At 31.6% G+C, this 14,479-nt stretch overlaps 1 long non-coding RNA gene across 1 annotated transcript in view; it reads right to left on the reverse strand.

Moving 5' to 3' along the window:
* Positions 1-10,659: 10,659 nt before the first annotated feature.
* LOC118074423 (uncharacterized) overlaps positions 10,660-14,479 on the reverse strand; it is a 34,147-nt gene continuing 30,327 nt past the window's right edge. Inside the window, exon 3 of the long non-coding RNA XR_004691207.1 lies at positions 10,660-10,868. This is a non-coding gene — a long non-coding RNA (uncharacterized lncRNA). The remainder of the gene's footprint in view (positions 10,869-14,479) is intronic.

The raw sequence follows: 14,479 nt of genomic DNA on the forward strand, positions 1-14,479 counted from the left end.
ACTAAAGAAAGAGTTACTTTACGAGGGAAGGGATAGAAACATATGCCTCCCTATTTTCTCACTTTGTACCATGCGATTCTTTCCCGCCTCATGAAAGTTACGTTCTATTTTAAACTTCGTTTAAACTCAGTCGCTAAATCTTTTTCTTCAATTTCTTTTTCTATCATTTTGTTTCGATTCATCTGCAAATATACTCCAAAGAGAGAAAACATTTATTTACTCATGAGCCCTTTTGAATACACTGCACATGCAATCCTGAGTCAACAGTCATCATAAAAATTTTATCCAAATGAAACAATTTTTAAAAATAAGCTTAATTTCATTTGATCTTCTTTGTAATTTGTTGAGTTCATACTTTTATAAATATATATTAAAAAGATAAAGTACATCGAATAAAAAATTCTTTTAATCAATAAAATATATTATTCATTCTGTCTTACATGAATATTTATTAGGATTAAAAAAAATTAATTCGACTTTATAGACTAAATTTTTTAAATTTATTTAAAATTCATGCAGGGATTATTTGTCTATTATTGAATTATTCTGATGGAATGAATAGTACACTCAACAATAACTTTTTCCACTTAGTGTGTATCAATATAAATTTAAAAAACTTCATTTATTGTTATATTTTATGTATGGTTGAGCCTATTGAAATAAGAAATTAATCCATCAGATGAATTTTACAAATAGTATTCCATAAAATATCAACTCTGTTTTTGATAAATCATTGGAATTTTATTCTATTAGACATTCCGTAATTATTTTTCATTAAAAAGTAGACCATGCTGCTTGAAATAAATAAGCAATTAGTAAAAAAACTCGTGAATAAATTAAAAAAGTAATGAGTTAGATAAATAGCTTCATCACGCAATGATCAAGTCAATTAAAAATAATTTTTTTTAAAGTTAATTTGCATGTGTAATGAAAAAATTAGTTATTTAATATTGGTTAGTATCTCAATGACACAGGTGTACCACCAACACTAATGGATTCCCTGAACGGGATAAACGCGAGTCGAAAAGCGACTATCATCCCCTATAGCGTGTATTTTCACCCTCTCTTCTTCCTTCTTTCTCTCTCGCTTTCACACTCTCTATCCACATCCACATATATCCATAGCTAATTCAACCCCGAGGTCCCGCGATGCCTTTTACTTTTTTTTATTTCCCACAGGAGCATAAGAGAAAGATAGAAAATGACTCGTTAGCTATGAGTGGAATGAAAATAGCGATAAAGGGAGGGGGTGGAATGAGGATATCAAAGCTTTAGGGGATGAGGTCGTAGCAGCATTTTCCCGCTTTTGTTTTCCTCTATTTTCTGGTTTTTCCGGGATGAGAGCCAAATGCAACAAGTAGCAGATTATAAAAATCACTCGAGAGGGATGAGGAAAAAAAAGTTAACATCATGGAGTGGGTAACGTTTAGTTGCTCAATTCAAATTAGACAGTATGTAACGTTTTAAAATATTTTTTTATATTCAACGAGTTTCATGTTTTTTTTTACTCCTAATAATTATTTGGAATTTTTCCAATAATAAAAAATCATTCGATTTTTAGGATTGTTTATTAAATAACAGTTGTTGCAATAAATATCTGATATTTTTTTTTCTTTCAAAGTTGTGGAATAGAATGGAAAAAAACATATATATGAATGTATTTTTATTGAAAAGCACATTCAGCTGCATCCAAAAGTTATCCAGTTTTATACAATGAATTTTTCATCAATTCTGTCAATTTTGCATTCCCCTCACAGCATATTTCATCCCTTCACATGCATCGCTGTGTATCAGATATATATTCAGACTGGTGTTCTTGGACTGAGCATGCGTGCTATTTACACGAAACGATCATTTTGTTGATGTATATGTGAACGTATTATTTCCTGGCATTTAGGAGGCTATAGAGGGATGAAGAGATACAATGTGTAACGGCCCTCAGAGATTGAAAATCATTGGAAATCCTGGAATTCCGTTTAATTTTGCCATTTTTTTCATCGATTTATTAATTTTTTAAAATATATTTTTTATCAAAAATGTATCAATTTTATTTTGGTTCATCATTTTCGTTCAATATCCCACATTCATTTGTATGATAATGGAATTTCGATGAAATTCCGTTATAGCCCGATGATGCTGTAGGAATTTCCGGAGATACTCATGATGATTAAATTCTACATGGAAACATTTGTTTAATTTAATTATAATCATATTCACTACAATTCAATAAATTTTTCAAATTTCATTTATACTATACTTGATTGAAAATAACTTTTGGAAATTAATTTGTTTTCATTTTTTCTGTTCTCAAAATTTCAATGATTTCGTGCAGAAAAAAGTATGATTTCCATACAATACTGATTCTTATCTATAGATGAAATCTTTTTTATGTTGTAATTTAACTAACAGTTGATGGTAAAATTTTATTTTTGAAATGTTGCATGATAATTTATGATGCATACGAAATAAATGAGTAAATTAGAAAAAAGGTACTGAGATAAATTGGAGAATTTAGTAAAGGAAAAACTTTTTTGGCACGACCTACCACAAAATTCTACGAAAAAAAAATAAAAACTATAAAACACCGAACGTTTGCTCTCAACAAGAGTCACGGAAGAGGGTTTTGTGGTTTGCGATTTCTAGAACGCCTAAAAATAAGACGCAAATGCTTGTGTGTAATGCACTGTATGTCGACGTCCACGTCGAGGAAATAAAATGGCAGCGTCCGTTGCAAGAAACTATGAAGGAGAAGAAAAACGAAGAAAAGCATCTAAAATTGGCGGGGACACCCTTCCTTAAAACCAATACTGGCTATGATGCCTGTACGGCTGTTGCCAGAAAATCAAAACAAATTTAAATCTTTTTTTTGTTGCCATTTTTTGGCTTTCATAACATAATTGAAATAATTGAAAAACTTTGCCAAAAGTATAAACTCTAATTAATCTATTTCACCATAATGGAATCTAGTTGATAAATAATATAAACATGGTTGATATTATTTTTGCCTTGCGAATATTTGGGAAAAGTAGGATATTTAATTATAAAAAATTCAAAAATAATTGATGATTCATAGTGAAGTAGAAAAGAGTTAAGTGTGTATAAATGTGCGTACGGAAAATGAATCGGCTGCCAGAATATACTTTTTCATCAGTTTGCTGATTTCGTTCATGTGTGAATGTGGTATTGATGAAGGGAATTGCAACGAGAGGGGGTGAGAGACACTAAGAGGGTCGATCGTACGATTAACGACACGAACAGAGAAGAGAAACTGCAAGTATGGCCTTGATGAGAATAACTTCTTTAGCTGACCATACTTTTGCTTATTTATTCGCTTATTTTTTTCGCAATTGATGTATTCAAAAAAAAAAACAATTTGCTCACTTACAATAATAAACAAAAAAATTAACGTGAATAATTACTATTTTGATACTGATTAAAATATTCAATTAACTTTATACGCATTTTAATACTTTAATATAAATAAGAGTAAATAGATAAATGCCTGGATAGTGTGTAAAGAGGAAAAAAATTATGATTTAGCTTGCTTTAATGCGGAAGTTATTGCGAGAAGAATTTATGAATGTTGTCGTCAAAGTGGGTGGCCAATGATAGTAAGACACAAAAAATCATCGTAGAATACAGTTGAAAAATAAGTTATTTGGATGCTTTTAGTTTGATGGTTATAAACAATATGATTATTGAGTTATGTATCATAACATTAAAACAAAAATGTAAAAGATTTAATTTTTTGTTTACTGTGTACAATTATTTGATCTCATCACATGGTTCAAGTGAAAAAATTTTAAAAACAATGTGGAGTCATTTTTCAAAATTAAATGTTGTTATTTTTATTATTATTGTTATTGCTATTTGGAAAAGGTTTCGTACTTGCCGACATTATCGAGGTGGCCAAAGACCGACAGCGAGCGGAATTATCCTGCCAGCAGATGACAGCATCAGGCCGTAACTTCTGGTAGTGCGATTCCTGTTTTATCACGCGTTACTTGCAAACATTATTACTAATTTACGATATCATAAAAATTAACAGCATTCATTCCACAAGGTTCTTAACAGTGGAATGAAAAAAATCGGAATTACACCACAAAGAATTTTAAATATTTATTCTAAACTTGTTCCACTTGTTGATGTACCTGTTGACCTTTTCATTGTTTAGCTTTGAAGGAGCCTCTGAATTCACCCCTAAAAAGCAAGTGCTACCCTATGAAAGAAAAGGTATCCAATAAAAAAACGTCATGTGGGTAACCCTCGAGGGGATTTTTTTATTGAGCAACTCGACACTCGAAAAAAAAGACATAGGTACTCGTTCGGAAGGGGTGGATTGGATTGATGCAAAAAATTTAGGGGTGCACTTTTTAACAGGGTAAATAGAAACAAGTGATGAAGTGTTGTCATAAGAAATATTAGAGGGTAAGCAGATTTTTTTTTATTTAGGGTGTTTATTCTCGATACATTTTTTTTTGACATCGATTTGCAACAAGTAAATACAATTAATTTATAATAACGTTTACAAATCGTTTATTTACTCTTTTAAAATTCAATGGAGTTCATTGATATTGTGACTGTACAAATTAAATTAGCGGAGTGATTATGAAAATATAAAAAAGTGACGACAAAATATTCTTAATTTATTTTAAATTACTGATAAGAATTGACAAAACCTATTTGTGAAGCAATAAACTTATTTTTATGCCAATAAATTATGTTGTTCATAAATGTATAACATTATTTAATTGTGATTAAATAATAACAAAAAAAATATTTTGTGATAAAATAACAAAATGAATAAATTGATCCTAATAAAAGAAAACACTAATGAATATGAAGAATAAGAGGCGGTGACTGTTTAAATCTTTTGCACGTTTACCAAGTCAGGCAGCATGTTTATTTTTTAATTAAACTCTACCGTATACCATCCGGAGGATTAAAAAAGGTCTCAGGGAGTTATTAAGCTAATAATGTGTCCCGTCCTGGTCACCGGACGCGTGCTACCATGAACGAGAAAAAAAAAGGATCACGAGCTGGTAGAAAGAAAAAAGCGTGTGCATGCCTCCATGGCAGGTATGAGGAAAAGGGAAGTAGAAAGAGACATCCACAAAAAAGTGGTCGGACACGCGACTTTTATACCTGTAAAGGCTTTATCTAATCGTTTCAATTTACATTTAATGTGCGTTTTTAAGATTTTTTTTTATTGAATTTAAATTGAATTATTTACAAACTCGTGTTAATATTGAAATTAAGAGTGAAGAAGAAAATTAATCTTTTTTTATTGAGTAGAAAATAATTTAATCGCCCACCTTTAAAAATAATACAATTGCGTTTATTTTCATGTAAAATTAATATGTAAAATACAGAAGAAGTATAAAATTATTACTCTTAACTTAAATTGTTTGTTTTTATTAATCGTTTTAATCTAATTCATCAAGACTAGGATTTGTTCACCCGGCATTTATTTAAAAAAAATATAGTTGACTCTATAGAAATTTGTATGCATTCACCAAAATTATTGTTAAATATGCATTTCCTTTTATTGATTTAAAAGAAAATATTTTAAATATTCTCTATTTTTATAATAATTGAGGATTTTGTCATTTTTATTGTTTTAAGTAATTACTTCGTGAAGTGCAATTGGAACCAGCCAAGTTTTTTTTATTCTCTTTTTATCATCATAAATTAATCGACATTGATGAGAAAATTTATTTTTAATAAACAAAATTTATTAATGGATAATCATGAATATATGATTATAAAAAAATTGAATGAATCAAATAAATACTCTCTAATTATCAAAAATTATTTATTTCAATAAACTTATTTGAATTCCATAAATAATTCATTAATACTAAATTCATGAAAAAACCAAATGCAGATGATAAATTTGAATTGATGATCAGAATATTAAGTTCTGTTATCTTCACTCTCATACAGTAAAGAAAGAATTAACAAAGGGCCATTAATATTATATAATCAACGCATAATTAATGATCAATTATTTGTTAAAATGAATGCTTGATAGGAAGTAACATCACATTCGTTTGATGTAGTTTGGATTCTGATCAAATAACGACAATTTTTGAAATTCATTAATACATTTATGTTTGAAATTATCAAATAAACATTTTAAACAAAGTAAATTTATCAGGTGCTTGATATTATCAAGTACTAGTATTATATTTGACTATACAAATATTCTTTTGATTAAATAGGAATATGTATTCATATTAAATTAAATAGACATCGAATAAAATTTCTGATAAATATAGTCAAAATATTTGAATAAATTATTTTTTAGTAGTAGTGTATTGTCAATTCTTGGCATTTGTTGAACGTCTTATCATTCAATAATTAAACGAAAATCAATAAAAAAAATTAAACAGCTTGAAATAAATTTTTTTTATTGATAAGAGTATTGTATGAGGGTATTTGACGTTCGATGATAAGAACGACACAGTATAAAATGAAAGAAAGAACAGATAGGAGAAAGAATAGCAGAGGAGATTGGTTGAAAGGTAGAAGGAATGTATCCATGTGTTTTCTATCATGTTTCTACCTTCTCCTCATTCAATTTTACCATCTTCCTTCTTCCGTTTCTTTCTCTAGGCTTTTGACTCTCTTTGCGTCTCCTTCACCCTCTGTGGCCTGTTACTGCCCCTCTCCTAACTCGCTTCTCGGCCGTCATCTCCGGGGCGATTTTCCGCGGCACCTAAGAGAAGGGGCCAATGAGACGCTGGGCGTCGGTATTGATCCGAGTCGTCGTCCAGGAGACGCTCCCGCTCCAAGACGCCGGGCTTTGGTGCTTGATAAAAGCCTTGGAAAGGTGACTGGATAAAAAGACGCTACTTGATATCCATGGGCATGAAAAATTTCCTTCAAGTCCTTGTATCTCTGTAAATAATAACGACAATCAATCTTTTCTATTCCATTTTATATTTCTTATTTATTTTTTAAAGATTTTTCTGTTTTTTAAACAAAATTCACAAGAAAAAGAATTTTATTGAGATAAAAAATTATTAAAAAGTAAAATCATTCATATTTATTGAACAAAACTATTTTATTATTACACCATCTGAATCGTCTGCTTATTAATAGCCGTTTGATAAAAAAAAACAGTTAAAAATTATGGTGCCATCCTTTAACAGCTCAGGAACAAAGAATTTTCTATGCAATATATTTTTTTTTATCTCATTATTTCAAGTATATTAGTGAAGAATGCAAGAGAATATATAAATTAAGATGACAAAAATGCGTTAAATGCAAGGATCCATGAAGGAAAGAACGAAAAATGAAGAACAAAAGAGAAGTCTGAGCCAACGTAGCAGAATAGAAGGAAGAAAAAGAGTGTGAGATGGGAGAAAGAAGTGGTATAGATGCCTTAGTGTAATGTCAGCATATTTTGAAGGAATTCCTAACGGCGCAGGCGCAAAGAAAGGGGCATTGAGATGAAGAAGGAAGAGGTAGAGGGTTGGTGGTGCAAAGTAAAGGTGGGAGGACGCTCCTTTTATTTTCCTTCAATTTCCTTCCTTTCAGATTCCCCATCAGCCTTTCCATTAATATTAAAACGGGCGCCTGGCCTCGTGAGAGCTGTTTCAAAGAGCGAGAGAGTCGAGAAGGTTGGACTTAGCTCTCGACAAACTATACAGTAAGATTTGAATTTTGTTTCATTTATTTCCATTTTCTTCTATAATTATATTTATTTTAATATTATCAAAACTTTTGCGTATATTTTAATTTAAAAAATTTTGTTCATGCAACTTCGAAATTTATTTATACTTGGAAGCAATAAAAATACATTAAATGAATGAAAAAATTCACACTAAATTTTATAAGCGAAAAAGAGATCAGCATTGAGGATGAAAATGAATGTAAAGACTTGCTTCTTTATTCTCAAAAATATTTTCAGCAAAATCTGTAGATAATGAATTTTTATACTTGATGGAAATGTTAACAAAATGTTACACAAATTATGAGATACATTTTTACCGGAGAAACCCGTGGGAAATGTTAACTCTCGAGTTAACAATCTACGTTAACTTCTCGTCTATTCTTATGACCCTCATGGCGCCCTTCTTCGCGTAAAATAACCCCTGAGGGTCGGCCAACGGTCAGCAAAACCCCTCTTTGCTGCGTCTATATAAGTTCTGGGATCATATAGAAGGTACTGTGTCCTATATGTCTGTATATACGAAATATATAATGCGTATTGCCAGGCTTTGAAGAACCGGTTTTTCGTAATACATGGCCTGATTTTTCTCTCGTAATTTTTATCAAGTCAAAGGTCTGACCAAGAAACCCGTTCGACCGGTCAGCCAGTTATCCAGGTGGTCACTTCCTGATGGCCACCCCAGTTTGGGTCACTTCTCACCCCCTTTCTACATTTACGAACGTTTTCATGCACTCGAATATCAGATTAAACTTACTACTCTGTTCCATCCTATTTATTATTTTACTATTGTTGAATGAAAAATACTCTCAGGATGTTACATCATAAAAGTAATCTTTACTTTTGTTTTGAATATAAAAAAATCATTTTACTGATTTCTTTTGTCATTTATAATAAAGAATAGTTATCAGTTTGTTTTAATAATTTACTTATTTCTGAATTTACTGGTTCAAATTGTTGGAAAAAAAAGATGATTCAATTTTATAAATGATAGACTTTTATTGAATTCATTTCTTAAATTTAATTTATGAAGCATCAGGGAGTCGAAATTCTGAGCGTAGTTTTGTAGAATACACTTTCTAAGATTTGCTGAAGGAACATTCGTCTTTGTATCTACCCTGTAAGACTGTGAAATATAAGCTGGATCTACTCGAAAGATAGATGAATCCATTTCTGCATACAACGTCTAAGAAAATCATCCTCTTCGTTTTCTTCCTTACCTCTGAAATCCATGAATATATATTTTATTTTTTTTCCTCCATCTTATCTTGAATTTTTATTTTTTCCTCAATTTTAAAAATTCAACTGCGTCATTATCAAACAAAAAATACTTAATTATGAATAAATTATTCAAATAATTGAAGTAACTTTAATTAAGAAAGTAATTGGCAAGCATAAATAATTGCCTTTTTTATAAAATTTTTTAAAATATTAATTAAAATTAGCAAGTCCACCGAGTGTTCAAGACTTTGCCAATAAGGGGGTGAGAAATTTCAACCCCTAAGGCTGCGAGAGTCTGAGAAGGCGTTGGCGGGGCAATTTTCCAGCAAGAAAATTCTGATTCTAATTTCATGCAAATGGCCGCGAGACGAAGTACAAGGGTTATGTATACAGTTATACTGACTGAAGTATAGTGGGAGGTCGAAGGGGGAACGGGGGGAATTAAGGGGACCGAAAGGGAACAAATGTCGGGGGTGAGCGAAGGACGTAACGAAGCACAGCAAAAGTAGAGGGGAACGGACGAGAAAGTAAAAGGGTTCTAGATGTTATAGGGGGTGGAGCATAAGAAGAGCGACAAAACAATGGAACGAAATTTAAATTATGCCTCCGCAAAATGGCGATCGTATGCAAAACGATGCTTATCGGTGGGTGGAATGCAAGCAGCTAAACTCAAGATCAAAGGACACAAGGATGTAAGGAAACATAAAGAAAGTCTAACAAGTGTATAAATAAATATACCTCGATTTTTAACGATATTCGGTGAATGTTGAATGTTTTATTCAGTCAATCAAATGCTTAATATAATTCTTGAGATACCGTTGAATATATTTTACCAGTGAGAGTAAAACTATTCAGTACACAAGGTGGTAGTTTATATTGACTGATCAAACAATTATCTTTCCATCAATGAATTCACTTTCACCTGATAAATTCTTTGAAAAATCGTCAGCATCTCCTACACTTCTCAGCAAGAACATAAATTACATTTTCTCTCAAATGGATAAAATTTTTTTGTTTTAATTTTTTAAATTTTAGAATAGAAGAGAATGAGCTTTGTATAATGACGATGATGATGATATATTATGCGATCATGTTGAAAAAAATGTAATAATGAGAATGAAACAAGACGAAGTACAAGGGAGTAGGAGGAAGACCGCACCCGGTCGTAAACAGCGACGGAGTCTCTTGTTTTCTTATCTCCGTTCGGTAACAATAGAGCCAAGAAACAAAAGACAAAAGACGGGCTATTTATTTCGTTCCATTGTCTTTCACTCTCGCAAAAGAGTAAGAGAGAAAGTCAGGGAAGAGTAAGTAGTATAGCTCGCATCTAGTGGCTCTTTCGTTGTGATGGCTATGGAACGCCATAAACACTAAAACTCTAAACGCTACCACATTTTCTCTTTTGTTTTACATTTATTTTTCTTTTCTTCCATTTTTCCTTACATTACATTAGATTTACACTTTCTCCAGAAAAATTTTACATTCATTTATTGCTCTATATTGATACCATTTTAGCGAATCAATTCAATGAAAAAAGTAAATATTTATTTATGATAGAATCGTTTTATAAAGCAAATTGTTTGTTAAAAAAAATTTACAAAAATACATACATAAAATAAAGTAGGTTTGAATTCCCTTTTGGGACCCTTCTTTGGCAACTGGACATCGGACAGCCGGACCTAAAGGGACACCAGGTTAATTTCAAAAACGGTAAACTGGTTTGTCCAGTTCGCGTTCTTTTATTCTTACTTCTTACTTTGGTTCACTTTGTATACATAACACAACGGATTGCCGTTATACGACTAAGCCCACGTGCCAATGGAGGGGAGGACGATCGCCCAAGTCGATTCGATGCATGAAATAAGGCCCTTATATTACGATCCAGAGGGGGAGGTCCTGGCCAGCGGTCATTTTTCGCAAACAGTCAGTGTCTCGTGGTCCCACGGATGTTAGCTCAACTCTTTCACTCCTGAAGCAGAGAAAAAATCATGTTTTACACAACATCAAAACCTAGTTACTGTAAAGTTGTTTTTTGACCTAATAATTAAAAAGTGATTACTTGTGAAGTTGAAGGTAATGAAAATATTTCACAAAGTCCTGGTTAATCATTTGCGAAAAGTTGAAAAATATATGTGGTCGTTAATTTGATCTCAATGAGTGTCAATTATATATAATTAGTTCATTACTTCAAACTTTGAGAAAAAGTTGCCAAAGTTTATTAGAACCCTTTTGATTGGAATGTGGTGTTATAAATTTTATAGAAGCATATCAAGTGCAATTGACAGCAATGATTGGAAAAATCTTTATTCGTGGTTTCTTTTAGATAATTATTATATATAAAAAATAGTTTAAGTCAAGCAGTCATAACGCATTTTAAAAATAAAAGTAAATACCTTGGTATAATATTAAAATACTAGTTCTTCAAAAAAAAATTGTAGAAAAAAATTACCAACTTCAGTGATTTAAAAATAAGTTGAGAGTTGAGATAGTTTTTTTCATAGCTCTTGACTTGTTTTCAGCCAACTTAAGCTACTATGGTGCTTTTTACTTAAAAATTTCTTCGGTGTTCTTTTTTCGCAAACAATTTATTGTTTTAATTAAAATAATGTTTTTTTATAATCCAAATCTTCTCGTCAAACTTAAATTATTTTTTTCAAGGATTGAATTAATATTTAAATTAAATCCTTTTTTTATAACTAGATAAATTGGGTATCAGTATTTCAAAAGACTATCATTCATATTTGTTTTTTTGAAAAAGTTTCAACAATGACAAACAAGACGAGGCCAGGATTAAAATGAAAATAGAATAGTAGATAACAGTGATTTTTCAAAGTTTCATTATAGCTTGATAAGGGGGTAGAAATAAGGAACTCGAAAGATAGGAACGAGAAGAAGATCCTGAGGCGAGTGAAGTATGGCCCCATACTTTACTTTGTGGTTTGAAGGCGTCTTAGAAGTAAAGGCAGAGTAGAAGCGCGAGTAGGAATTCTCCTTGGCAGCCCTGAGGCTCGCGAGAGTGCGGGAAAGCTTGGCTTGGAGTATCGGGACTGGTTTTACCTCCAACCCCTTCTTCTCTTACTCTTCTCCACAAGATAGGGGTGGCAATTGAAGGTTAAGGTATAGGTATACAGTATTAGATACGAGAACATCTGAAATTGAAGCTACCTCGATTTAGATTAGACGAATTTATATTACTCAAGTGGAAAATGGTCTGCATGCATTGGAGACGTTAAAATCACATTCATCCCCAACACGCTTCAACCCCTTCGTAAACTTTTGCCTCGTGTCACATTCCCAAGAGTCTTCTACCTATTGCTACCAATATTGTGACTATTCTTTTCTTCGAATTTTAATTTTTTTCCACCTTCTTCCAAATAAATCATTCACCCCTTCAATCAACCTATCATTCATTTTAATTCGTACCCTATCAAATTAAGTAAAATATTTATGAGGCTATAATGATATTTAATTCCCTTTCAGTAACATCCGTTTCTCATTTATTTTTACAGACATCTTTCCTTTAAAGTGTTATAATGTAGGCTTCATAATTTCACACAGTATTTTGTAAGAAAAAAAGATATTTTTTCTAGATGGCAATTAATTCAATTGAATTTTTCACCTTTGATGACAAAGAAATAAAAATATCTTAGATTACTATCAATTAAGAGCCTTTGAATACCGCTTTAATAACAACTTTAAACTCTGTTATTTTACCTCAAATTATTCTCGCAATCGTCTTTGTGAAAGGGCGGGTTTTGATTCTTAATGCCTCTTCGATTTCTCTCCGTCGGTAGTTAATGATGGTGAGCAAATCGGAAAAGGGAGGTTTTCACCATTGTCACTATAATAGTACAGTTAACATCAAGAAATAAAATATAAAAAGGATACATTTATTCACAATTTCCATCAGCGTCTTGCGTGACCACATGGCGCAGCATATGCAGGATTCTCTGAAGGTTGAGATTTTTTTTCTCTTCATTCTCATTAATTTTACAATGTTTTAAGATTTTTCACATCTGAGCTCTTATATTTCCGTTACGTATCAGAGATAGTAACGATACACGAGGGAGGAACAAGTAGGCGGGTTTGTAAGAAATATATATAGGGGGTTTGGTGATACGAAGAAAGGGTGTAACTGCGAGGGAGAAAATTTACCCTTCTTGCCTTGGCATCACGTGACGCTTCTCCCACTGTAAATAAGTCAAGATAGAAATGGTCGACTATTTTCTTAGGGGCGTTTATACACTTATTTGTGGATATCGTCTTCAAAAGACTGTCTAACATAACACCTTTTCAATAAAACTGGTCATTAAGCCAACTTCATGTCTCCTCAGTACATCCATTACTCCTATCCACTACTCCTATTATCTTATTCAAGGTTTGACTTGATGGACGGAAATACTAGTGTATACTTATGATTTTTATTCCAATCAGTTTTATATCAATACAGTCTCTTGATTCATTCATGTTAGGCTTTTTGTTTTATTTCATTGTAAAAAAAAATTGATTATTATACGATCTTATAAAGTCGCTCTTAAGTGTCATATCCTAACATTTTTTTCTCAGCCTATTTTCGCGATGTGATTTTTAAAGAAATTTATAAAAAAAATTCAATTGAAACATTGTTTTATAGTGTCGAGCTCATTAAAAATATTGAAAAATGTTAAAACAAATTATTTTGACAACAATTGAGGTACAAATTGACAATATCATGATAGTAAATGCGTAAAATAAGGATGTTCATCATTATTATTTCATGTTTAAATAGAACATGAGATGATATCATATTGAAAAGCAGTAAAAATTGAAATAATTTGGTGCAATTTCGTTTCATTAATTACTTCATCAATTTTAATTTAATAGTTTATTTTATTAATTTACATAAAATATTGTTATTCAATTTAATATTTTAATAGATTCAATTAAAATTAAGCGTTAAAATAAATTAGATTTGTTAATATATTAAAAAATATTTTTTGATAAACATTTAAAATGAAAAATTTTTGACAAAAGAATTTCTGCTTTAAACTTAACAATAAGAAGAGCTGAAGGAAAATATGATATCAATTTTCCTGTGAATAATATATGTTCATGTCTACGTGAAGATATACCTCGAATAATCTTTTTAAACAATAAAAGGGTAAATGACTCGTAAGAGGGTGGTTTGAGGGGGTTAAGTAGTAGAAGAACCCTCCATTTTGCCGACCATCTTTCGTCCTCGACTTGAAGGGTGAAACCCTTCTTTACTCACTCCTACACTAAACCCTTCTGTTCTTTCTCTTGCCTCGTCCTTTTTCGCAAGAGGGTTATAGCTTGGATGGACGTGAGGAGATGAGCAGAGACCCGCGAGGGCTAAAAGTAAGGGCTTAAAAATTTCCATCCCCTTTCTACTCTTACTACATTGCGAAAACGAGAAAAGGGTTTCTCGCTTGTTCCTGGCAACCCCCCAAAAATCATTAAAACCATCCCTGTGAGAGAAGAGACGCGGTATCCTCACGGCTTCTACAGAAACTCACTCCCTTCATTTCTGTCTTTCGTATCTGAACAAGATCCATGCCATGATAGTAGCTCAGAATTTCA

This window comes from Chelonus insularis, unplaced genomic scaffold (genome assembly GCF_013357705.1).
Source record: "Chelonus insularis isolate UGA/USDA-ARS -01 unplaced genomic scaffold, ASM1335770v1 contig_135_pilon, whole genome shotgun sequence".
Lineage (NCBI taxonomy): Eukaryota > Metazoa > Arthropoda > Insecta > Hymenoptera > Braconidae > Chelonus > Chelonus insularis.